General features: G+C 37.0%; 1 long non-coding RNA gene across 1 annotated transcript; it reads left to right on the top strand.

The window, feature by feature from the left end:
* The first annotated feature begins 2,103 nt into the window (after positions 1-2,103).
* Positions 2,104-12,335, top strand: LOC121640114. The gene is made up of 3 exons (XR_006010368.1): positions 2,104-2,167; positions 11,964-12,034; positions 12,307-12,335. It is a non-coding gene; the product is annotated as an uncharacterized LOC121640114 (long non-coding RNA).
* Positions 12,336-12,619: the final 284 nt, after the last annotated feature.

Below are 12,619 nucleotides of genomic sequence, written 5' to 3'. Positions count from 1 at the left end.
ATTTTTCTTTTTAAATACAACAACATGGATTTTCTGAGGACAGAAGATTCATTGTGAAAACATTATTTCTAAAAGTGTAAAACTAATGTAGAAGTAATTTAAGCCCTAACCTCATTCTTATCTACATAAAGAGAACATTTTTATTTCAAACTGAGGTAAATGAGGTTACATCCACAATCAGTAGATAAATGATGGAAATGAATTCAGAAAAGAAAGAAAGTTACACCAAGTCCAGATTGATAAACTGTTTTATGTTTCATTAAGATTTAAAGGTGCATATACTAAAGCTATTAAATATTTATAAACATTTTTTTTGTCTTCGGGTTCAAGAGAGGAGACAGAAATTTTTCTGTTTGTCTAAAATGTTTTATTCTTTTCCTTTGATTTCTCTCCATTTTATATCTTCAGTAAAATATTTTATTCTGTCAATCTTTCAGTCTAAATGTACCATTAGTGGTAACTGAATTACTTTTTTTAATCCATTGATTTATTTTTTTAGTATGTGTGTTAATTATTTTAAAACTTTCAAGTAAATAAATAAATATTTGATTAAGTCTGAAAACCACAGATGTAGAAAATAAATTTGTAAAACAGAGTTGATATGAAAAATTAAAGATCATGTCATTTTTCTGTAGATTTTCTGTGTGTGTAAGTTTTCTAACTGCATGTTTGTATGAACAGTTTCCATGAAGCCCACAGTGGTCCTGCAGCCCAGCTGGACTCTGATATACAGAGGTGAGACAATCACTGCCAGATGTGAGATCCAGGAAGGTGGAGGAACTCAGTGGACGTATGAATGGAGACCAACCAGGTTAAATAGACCTCCATCATCCAGAGAACACAGGATCAGCAGAGTTACTGACAGTGGAGACTACAGCTGCCGGGGAAGAAGAGACGTGTTTTATTTAACACAGTGGAGTGATGTCGTCTCAGTAACTGTATCAGGTAAGTTGGACGTCTTTCATCCATTTTAACTCTGTTTTCATCTGATTCATCCAAACAAGAAGGAAACACTTCCAACAACATCATGGTTGTTTTCCTCTTATTTTATATAATCTGGAGTTTGTGTCCTCAAACATTTCTGTTACATCTCTTACATGGTGACATGTAGAATAATAATAATACATTATTATTAACTTCCAGAAGATGAAGCCAAAGCCACTCTGACACCAGACAGTTCAATCCTACCAGCAGGGGGCAGTGTGACTCTGACCTGTTCTCTGAAGATTCCTGTAGGATTCACTTATAATCTGTACAGAAATAATCACATCAAACAATCTGATGAACCAGGAGGAGTTTTCAAGATCTCAGAGGGAGGCAAATACACCTGCAGAGGATTTAGAAGAGACACAAACTTTATTACATCTTTCAGTAACACAGTCTTTATTCAGCAAACTGGTGAGTTTAGAAATTTCTTTTTAAATACAACAACATGGATTTTCTGAGAAAAGATTTATTGTGAAAACAAGATTTCTAAAAATAATTAACTATTAAATTCATTAAAAATTAAAGTGTTGTATGTTTTCAGCAGTGACTTCCTAACTCCAAAAGACTCCAGGGATGGAGAGCTGGTTGGATACAGTGAGGGTGATTGGGGGATGAGTGAGAGTTAAACAGCTGAGTGTAAAAGTTTAGCAACCTGGAACTGGTGAGAAAGGTACAACTCACCACTTTATTATCTTCACATTTGAAGAAGTAGATGCACCAACAGAGGAGCAGAAATTATAAACATACTCGGGCAAACTGTCGTGTGAAAAGCCAAACAGCACAACTACATAAATAACTACACATACACACAACACATCCCTTATCAATAGACATTGCAATATTTCTTTAGGGATTATATTAATTAAGACCTTGCACAGACCTCTGTACATGAAAACAGTTAAAATGTTTGTGCAATGGACAGGAAATGTAACAACGTCAACCAACTGCTGTCGTCGAAAAACTACCAACGCTATCTGAGCTCAGTGTGAAAGGGAAGGAAACGGAGGGGGTTTTAATTTAAGAAGAGAAGTTAGAAAAACATTAGTCTCACATGCATGTCAGATGTAACGTCTCCTTCATCATTACTGTTGATGCACATTAGAAGACTTTCTGAGTGGCTGTGCAGCAGGACTGGATGTGATGATGGATCACTCTTTTCTCTGTGTGCTGGGGTTATTCTGTAAGTACATCACTGACTTTCTGTCTGCAAATGATAGAAAATATTTCTATATAGTGAGAATGACTGTGTATCATTGGTTTAATGTGTTTCTCCGAGAGCCTGAGAAGAACAGAGCTGTGTGTTTCTTGTTAATCAGATTGTTTACTCTCAAAAGTAAAAAATGTGATTTACTTGGGGGGGTACATATTCTGGCAGACCCCTCTGCCAGAATAATCAGCCCCTTCCATTTTTCACTCCAGATGACTTACAGCCACCAAATTCACAACATCAATCAATAATCACGATCTGACTCTATTCCCAAAAGTAAAAAAAAATGCTGGGTCCAATAGGTTCCGATTTACTGAGTGGGTCCATATCCTGGCAGACCTCTCTGCAGAACATGGACCCCAATGGACCTACAACTGAAAGTGGTCCATGAATGGCGTCTTATGGTTTGGTTGTCGGCCCCTTTTATGATGGAAACACACAAAACAGCAAAACCGGACCACCAACCAAACCGAACCAAACTCCTCAGTTGAAACGAGGCTTTACATGCCGTCCACATGCGAGTTGCTTCAATCTTCAACTGTGCTACATGTGAGGGTGCTTTTCACAGCAAGGGAGCTTTTTTCAGCTCAACACTTATTTCTCTCCACTTCCGTAAAAAAATGATTTCAGACAGTATGCAGAAATCGTTCCGATGAGTTTCTGCCATCAGTATAGACGCTGAAGTGAAGACCAGTTAATGATATTCAGTCTAATTCTTTAGACAAACTGAAAGGGAAGATTTAAAACTTACAGTCAAAGGAGTTGATGATCATGTGGAGAGATTCTGAACAAAAACACAACTGAGAAAAGTCCAGTCGGCTATAAATTGTGTTATTTAAAATGTAATCTCATGAAAATTCTTTTCTTTATGTTTAAATAGTATTGGATAATATCTTTAAGTAGCCTCTTACAGTCATAGCACCTGCACATATTTTTGTCATCCAACACTGAAACAAGGTGCAAATTTAGAGCAAGCAGAACCTCAGTTGTCTCAAACATCATGGTCTAGTGTCACCACTTTGTGGTAGAAAATGGGATATGAATTCACACAAAGCACAAGCAGACCAGAGAATTTGATGCCCAGGGACCACCAGCTCAGGATCTCCAGGCATCACGAGTGTCATGCAGGTTTTAGATCAGGGATCTAACAAACTTACATTACGTCATTATCTAATTCAAACTTCCTTCATTCTTGTCATTATAGGAGCTGTGCCTCTCAGTTTTATGCAGGCATCAGATCCACTATATTCTTGCAAAATATCTCTAGTTTTGTTTTTACTTGTGTGAGCAACACAAAATCTCTTAATTTTATTTTGACCTTATGTTTGCATGAAATATGAGTATTGGGCTTGTCTTTTACATGTTCCTGGGTGTTCAGATTTGATGGAGTCTCTGTTTATCTTGTTTCCTGTTTTGTTTTGTAAAACATTTTCACGTGTGTGTTTGTATTTGTCTGTGTGTGGGATTTACTTCCCTATCACACCTGGGTCCCCTTTCAGGAAGCGGGTTTAATAAAAACTCAGAGTTATGGGAATCTTTTTTTAATTTTTTTTATTTAACCTTTATTTAACCAGGAAGTCCCATTGAGATTCAGAATCTCTTTTACAAGAGAGACCTGGCCAAGGTAGCAGCCAAATACAGTTTACAAATACACAAAAATTAAGCAAAATAAACACATTAAGATTTAGAGCAACTATTTAAAAACACAGTGAGCCTCTCAAGAAAAACAAACACATGTCTCCTTTACCACACTCTTTATGATTGCCTTAAATTTATCCACTGAAATAAATGATTCATTTAAGATCTCTTTGTAAATCGTTCCATGTCCATGGTGCAGAATAGGAAAAGGCTGTTTTTCCCAACTCTGTGAGTGACCGGGGAACAGTGAAAAGCAAGCGATTTGCAGAGCGGAGCCGGTAACTCCCAGAACTGACGCAGAGTAGGTCACAAAGATATCCTGGAAGTTTTCCCGATATTGCTTTATAGATGAAAAAATACCAGTGATGTTTTCTGCGAGTGGTTAGTGATGTCCAACCGACCAGATTATGAAGAGTGCAGTGGTGAGTGAGGGATTTTGCATTTGTTATAAATCGTAATGATGCATGATACACTGAATCGAGTTTATGCAAAATTGATGAGGCTGCATGCATATACAAGGTATCACCATAATCAATCACAGACCAAAAAGTAGCATTCACAAGTTTTTTCTTTGCGCTGAAAGTAAAGCAAGATCTATGTCTAAAATAAAAACCAACCTTCACTTTGAGCATTTTGATTAAAGTGGTGATGTGTACACTAAATGTAAGCTTATCATCAGTCCATATACCCAAGTACTTGTACGATGAAACCCTCTCAATGAGTTTCCCATCTGATGTAGAGATGTTATAATCACCTAATGGGGATCGGGCTTTTCAGAAGACCATAAATTTTGTTTTCCGAACATTTAAAATCAATTTCACGTTCAGAAGTGCAATTTCTAAAGACTGAAATGCAGCCTGAAGATCTTGCACAGCCCCTATGGTGGATGGAGCATAGGTGTAAATGACTGTATCATCAGCATATAGATGTATTTTTGATTTAATATCTTTTCATTTATGAAAATAGAAATAGGCCCCAGAATAGATCCCTGTGGAACACTTTTCACTATGTTAAGGAATTCAGATTTATGGCCTTCTACAAAAACCCACTGGGAACGATCTGTAAGATAATTTTGAAACCATTTTGTGGTATTACAACTAAAACCAATTGATCTTAATTTGTCAATAAGCAATCCATGGTCAACTGAGTCAAATGCCTTAGAGAGATCCACAAATAAGGCAGTGCTGTTTTTAATCTAAGGCTCCAATTATGTCATTTATTACAACTGTGGCAGCAGTGACAGTGCTATGACCAGCTCTAAAACCCGACTGAACATTATTTAAAATATTTTTATCAGCCAATTTACACAAGACTCAAGGATCTTAGCCAGAACTGAAAGTTTAGAAATTGGATGAAAATTGTTCAAATCTGCAGGATCGCCACCTTTAAATAAAGGGAGAATTTGGGCTGATTTCCAATTTTTAGGTATAGTATTAGAGCAAAGACTCAAATTAAAAATATGAGTGATGGGCTCAGCAATAATATCAGCTGCAACCTTTAAGAGGTATGGATCCAGTGTATCTGGACCTGCAGACGTTTTGTGATCAATTTCTTTCAGTGCTTTATGAACTTGAGAAACGGAGACAGGTTTAAAATCAAACAGCTCCTTATTTCTATATTCTACTGAGTTGGCTGGGCTTGAGACAGGTGTATTCACATTTTTGTGATCAAATATAGATCCAGCTTGAATAAAGTGTTTGTTAAACTGATTGACCATAATATCTTTGTCTTTTATTTTGTCTAAGCCAACAAGAATTTCTTCCTGGAGGATTGAGGCCATGTCTGTACCAGACAGGGATTTAATTCAATTTCCAAAATTTTGCAGGGTTTGTTGATTTTCTGTAACTGATTTTAAATAGAATTCAGATTTGGATTTTCGGATCATTAAAGTACACTTATTTCTTAGAGTTCTAAATGCTGTCCAATCTTGAGAGGAATTTGAAAATCTAGCCTGCACCCACAATTTATTCCTCAAACAAATTTGCTCTTTGAGACTGTCTGAAAACCATGGATTTTCCCTACCACTGACCCGAAACTTCTTGATTGGTGCATGTTTGTTAGTAATAGAAAGAAAAATTGATTGGAAATATTGCCATGCCAATTCAACAACAGAAATCAGAGAAACTCTATTGAGATTATTTTGGTATAGGTCACGCAGAAAAGCCTGCTGTTCAAAGTTTTTTAAAGTGTCTTTTAAAAATGAGACGAGGTTTTACCTTGGGGATTTTAGCATTTCTGACACAAGCAATTACACAATGATCACTAATATCATTACAAAATATAGCAGGTGAAATGTACTTGTGAGCTATATTTGTTATAATTAAATCAAGAATAGCAGATTTATTATGTACTTTGGGATTTAATCTAGTTGGTTCATTTATAAGTTGCACCAAGTTTAATGTATCACACAATTTCTTTAGACAATCTGAATTTTCTGAATCCAAATTTAAATCACCCATAAGAATGAATTCAGAATTATTTATTTCGTGTAAAATATCTGAAATAGATTGAAGGGCATCTTTAGAGGCAGATGGGGGCCTATAACAGCCAACTACAGTGACATGAGTGTCCTTTGAAATGGTCACTTTAATTGCCAAGAGTTCAAACTGTTTAGCTTTTGTAACTGAGAGTGTAACAGAGCTTATGAACCTTGATTTTACATAGATTGCAACCCCACCCCCTTTACCAACTCGATCAGTTCGAAGAACTTTATAACCTTCAGTTGAAATTGATTCATCAGGTATAGAATTCTTAAGCCAAGTTTCGGATAAGATCATTAAATCAGTGTTTGTAGTATTAGCCCAGATCTTGGGCATATCAATTTTAGGGACAAGGCTTCTAACATTTAAATGTATAAACCCAAGACCATCTCTACTTTTGAATTCTGAGGGGGTAGATAAGCACTGCGAATTAGCATACAGAGATGTGGCTAGCAGGCAAAGCTGGAGAATTAGCATGCAAAGCTGTATGCTAGCATGCAGAGCCTGAGGTTAGCATGTATTGCTTGAGGCTAGCAGACAATACCGACTCATGGAGGATAACAAGAAGAGCTTCCAGCAAAGAGATAGCAGTCCAGTTTGGTAAAAAGAGAGGCTAGCACAAAGGTCTAACAACTTCAAACTGGTATCTAGTAGCATGGGCTGTGAGTCTTTATCAGATTTTTTAGCAGGTTTTGTATACTTAGCTTTAGAGTTCACACAAAGAAGGGTGTTTAACAGCTAGCAAAATTTGTTGTTTGTCATAGGCTAGCACATTGAGAATCTGTCCACTCAGGTGCTCTAATCCATCATGTGGATTTCCAAATAGGCCTAGGCCTCATGCAGTTGATATTCCATGGCAATCAAAAATAACTTCTGCTGAGTATATAACATCCCAAACTGCAGGAGAAGTGGTTTCCTTGAGAAGCATCACAGACATGTGCCCAAAACATTTAAAATATTACACATAAAACCATAAAAACTCAGATCTCAAGCACTGAGACCCACACAGAGAACTGACCTGGCTGCCATCTTGGATGAAGAAGGTCTGGGTTTTCGATTTCATTAAGCGAGTTCAGTGTAACTCTGTTACAACGAGTCAAACAAATACGGTTTTTTAACCCCAATGTGCAGACACAGACAAACCAGAAGGCACAGGATGAATCAAATAGAAAAGAGTTTTTAATGAAAGTTCGAGCTGAATCTGGAAACAGTCAAATCCAAGTTCAGGATCCGGTGACCACAGTGGTTCGCAGCTGACCAGACAGAATGGGCGGGCAGGTAGAGTGTGGCGTGGAGTCGGTAGGAGCTGGAGATGAGTGAACGGATCGAAGCTGGGAAAACAATCCAAGAAGTTGGCAAGGCAGACAAGGCTGGCAAGATCTGTAGCACTAAGAGCCTAAGCACAAGACAGATGTTGTTAGTTATAACTAACAACATTTGAGAGGCCACGATATACCAGAAGGGAAACTGGACGATCCAGCGAGGAATATGGAATGATCCTGTGTATAAGTACTGTGGTGGCTTGATTGATGGATGAGATCCTGGTGTGGAGATCAGCCCAGGTGAGGGGATTGCTGCCTTGGAATATTCTGGTAACCCTCCTGGCCAGGAACAGACATGACACACAAAACAGACAGAGGCAGCCAAACGCATACACTAGGGCAATCCGAGAACACACACACAGGGGAGACAGACAGAAACCCTAACAAATTCTGAGTCAGTAACTGTGGCAACAGACTCCGTGAAGCTAACCTGCTCGCTGGCAGGTTTTCTTCATCTAATCCTGAGTTTCTCCTCCTCTTTAGCTGCAGCCTGCAGACTGAAGGGAGTGTCAGACAAAGCATGTCCATTTTGTTGAAGAGCCAGTTGACATCAAAGCACAGTTACTCCACAGATATCTATGTCGGGAATGAGTGATCAGACCCCACTTGGCTGTTTTATTCTTCCCTCGTGAATATTTGTTTGAGCATCAACGTTTTTCTGCACAATCGATCATGTATCTGAAAAATATTCTCAGCCCTAATATTTTCATATGACACATCTTGGACATGCTCTCAGTTTGGAGCAAGTTCTTTCAGTTGCACTTCATTTTGCCAAAGGGAGTTTTCTTTATAACATCAGTGACGCTGAGCATATATTATATGGCCTCTTCTTTGTTGTTCTGGTCTAAAAGTTAGTCTAAGCTGTGTTAATAATGTTGATATGTCTGTTAGTGAAAATGGACATTTTTTTTATGTATTTATTTTTTCAATATATATAGACCATATATGAACATATGATACAGATACATGTGTCTTTGACCCACATCACCTGGGTTTGGATTTGGAACAGGGATCAAAGAATATGTCACCCCTGCAGGTTCATCACTAGTGAGTGATGAGTGAGTGGGGGGGAGAACTCTCACACAGGAATCTCCTGAAGTCCAAGCTCCAGGACCATGAAATGGTCTGCAAATCCAGTGCTTCTCTCTTCTTTTTATTAATTTTAGTCTTTTTATGCCCTCTTCTTTACCTTTGGCAACTATCAATCAATCTTTCACTTCAATCAAATCCCATTTCTTTCCTTCCTTCTCACCACATTTCTTCTCCAATTCATCCACCAATTTTTGACATCCATCCACATTCTGATTCCCATTAAACTTTAAGTTTTTCTTCCACTTTTTCAAACACCTCACATTTGCAGAATCTTTGCAAAATATAAACTTCAAATCCCTTTCCAACACCAAAGAGCTGCCTTTTCCCATGGTGACAAAGGTTTCTTATCAAGGTTCCCTGAACCCCCTTAAATATTTCCAGACTATTAAATGTGTCCCAGACACACTTAAATTCTGACGCAAATTTAGATAAGAATTCCACCACAAATTCGTTCCCCAAGATTAAAAAAAATTCAGCTTTTCACCAGATCAAGTCATGGTTTGGACTAATTGGCTCCCGTTATTTTCCAAAGGTTGGTGCGTTCTGGCCCCTCTTGCTGCAGCTAATTCAGACTGGGGGTCTTTATAGCAAGGAGGTCCTGGACCTCCCCTGTGAACGGTGCAGGGGGAGCCTCCTTCTTTTCCCCCTGCCTCTCCTGTAGTGAATCAGCTGATCGGCTTTTCTCTCTTGTTGCGTTTGTTCATCATTCAGCTAAGAAGAAGGAAACTAGCAGTTTTACTCAAAAGTATTGTTTTTGGATGCACATGCTTAAGTACTGAGCTACATTTATTAGTCACATGTCAATCAGACCCATGTTACTGAAGCTGAAGAAAGAAACCTGTTGATAACAGCATCCTATTTCAGTTAGACTTTGTTAGCCTTTATTTCATACAGTTTGTCACTATTCATAGTGTTTACTAGTAAAACAGCTGCAAAATCTACTAGTCATCAGACAGCCATGCACACATCTTTAAAGATAGATCAGGTTCAGATATCTAGTAAGAGTTGAACAGTGAAGGAAACAAGGGAACATCTTCTCCAAATCATTGTTGCTGTGCAGATGTTGGAAACACAGATCTGATTATTTATGGGCCATGAATATGGTGATAGGAATTATGAACAGGCTCTGAGATATAAATCAAAGCAGCTGCCAGGTGGTAGAAAAGGAAAAGGTTGGCACAATAGATGCATTTTGTAAAGTTTTTATTTTATGTAATATTGAATTGATTATTACAACTAAAGTGATCATCTAATGTTAAAATGTGAAGAAAAAGCCAAGTGAGCTTTGGCTTGCTTTTTCTGTTGATACAAAATAGTAAAAATGGACATATTTCAGGCATAATCACAAATGGTGATTAAACATGATTAATTAAATAGTAAAAGGTAAATGGACTTGTACTTATATAGTACTTTTCCAGTCAGTTTGACCCCTCAAAGCGCTTTACACTACATATCACATTTACCAATTCACACACACATTCACACCTCGATAGGCACATCAGGAGGGAACGTGGGGTTAAGTGTCTGGCCCAAGGACACTTCCACATGTAGTCAGTGGAAGACTGGAATCGATCCACCAACCTTCTAGTTGGAAGACATTTCAATGGACATTTACTGGAGAATAAATGCCAACACAATATTTTAACAACATATTTTTGGGAGACTTTTCCAGTAATAACTAATAATAATATTTTCTGCAAATATAAATAAATGTGAGTAAAGTCTGATTATTTTACTTTTATTATGCTGGTTTTTCAAAACAAACCAAAAAATTCATGTGGCAGAGATTAAAACTGCAATACTGTTTTATTTATTTATTAACCTCAATTGTTTGTTCTGTCTGTAGTTCTTCGAGCTGCAGCAGCAAAGCAAAGAGAATCATTGTATGAAACTACTGTTTGTAACTCTGGTATCAAATATCAGACATGTTCAGTATCTTCTGTGTTTATGATGCAACATTTCATTTATCCTCTTTATTTAAGCTCAAGCTGCTCATTTCACATCTTTTAGGCACTTGGTAACATATTAGTTACTTACACTTTAATGCAGCGTTTCTCAATCCATGCCCTGCATGTTTTAGAGGTTACTCTATGTCAACACACCTGCATGAAATGAATGGATCGTTAACAGGATTTAAAAGAACTTGTAAAGCTCATTAATCTGAATTTGTGTGTTGGAGTAGAAACCTGGCAGACATGAGCCATGAGGACCTGGATTGAGAAACACTGCTTTAATGTATGCAGATATGTGAATGCAGCAGAACTGGAAATATGCATCATTATTTAATATGATATGATCAATCCTCCATTTATATTAATTTCACCTGGTTAGAGGTCATCTTTTTTTCTTAATATGTATTGTTCTATGTTTATCTATATTTATGATAATTTTATTCTTATATAAAATTAGTTTTAGCAGAAAAAACTGTTTTTATTTGCTTTTTTCGTGTGTGCTGGTGTGTAATATTTTTGGAAAATGTGCAAATAAAAAATTAAGCACATAGTTTTTTAAGGATTAAGATACATTATAAATTCAGATCACGTCGGTTTTTTAAAATGTTGGAGCTTTAATAAGTTCCTTTTTTTAATAGTAATTAATTAAATTGTTTCCATGTGTTGATTTCTTAATTTGTGTTAGCATTAGTTGCCATGGTGATAAATCCTAGTAAGCAGTGAACCAGCATCCTGATGTAAATATCTGAGCTGAGCTTCAAGTTTCATCGTTAAATCACGAACACACCAGTTCTACTCTGTAGTTGTACAGGCCCACAGTAAGGACCAAAACTTTTCTTCTGTTTTCTAACAAAACCTTCAAACTGAAGGAAGTTGTACTTGTATTTTTACATGTCGGTGGATGAACTCACATTTAATCATCTCAGGGATAATAAGAACACTTTGTGTTTTTCTCTATTTTCTTGTTTTGGTGAATGTGGTTGTTATGATGTTGGGTGCCTCTTTTGGCTGTTTATTGTTTAAGATATACTATCTATAAGAGATCACGTAGAAACCTTTAAATAAGAATCCAACATGTTTCAGGATCAGCAGGACAGGAAGTGTAGACACACACTAAACCATGCTGTGTTTAAAGGAAGGAAGCTTTGTGTTAAAGCAAGTTAACAAAGAGAGAAGTTAGAAAAATCCCACATTTATTATTTACACTACTCATGTTTAACTTTGGTTTCTCTGCTGGTCTTGACTTCTCTCATGGTTTACTTTCATTTTTCTGTCTTTGTAAAAGGAATTTGTCAGAAGTGTGAGGATTAGTTGAGAGGATGGGACTCATTTTATTCTGTGTGCTGGATTTATTCTGTAAATATGACATGAGGACTTCTTCTGTTTAAATCATGGATATTAAGGAAACTGGATCAGATGAAATTAGGTATCAGTCATTTTCACCAGTGTCTGAGAATCTGAATGAAGAATTTGGGTGTTTTGTAGATGGGATTTTGTAATTTAAGTTAAATATCTGAGTTAGAATTTATGTTTTTTTACCATTATATGTGCTTATGTTGTACTTTAAACAACTCTGATTGCAAATGTTGATCCTTTGTTCATTTCTGTTGTTTCTACCTGGATTGCAGGGCTGTATACACTCCTCTGCACTGGACACACTCAAGGTGACATACTTTAGTTTTTCAGTTATTTTCTTTGTAAATGAATCTCAGCCTGTTGCCTCACTGTTAGACACAAGCTGACTTTTTTGTGGATTATCAGATAATTTCATTGTATATATCTACACAGTGTGTCGGCTGGCAAAGTGTACGCAGGTGTTAAACATTTGTTGCTGTTTTCTAGGAGCTGGTCTGACCATTGATCCTAACTGGTTGACTTTTTATACTGGAGAGTCTGTTACCTTCATATGTGACATGAAGGAAGAAACAAACACTGACTGGG

This window comes from Melanotaenia boesemani, chromosome 5, assembly GCF_017639745.1.
Source record: "Melanotaenia boesemani isolate fMelBoe1 chromosome 5, fMelBoe1.pri, whole genome shotgun sequence".
Lineage (NCBI taxonomy): Eukaryota > Metazoa > Chordata > Actinopteri > Atheriniformes > Melanotaeniidae > Melanotaenia > Melanotaenia boesemani.
The sequence above is the reverse complement of the archived record's forward strand: the minus strand, read 5'-3'. Positions and strand labels throughout refer to the sequence as shown.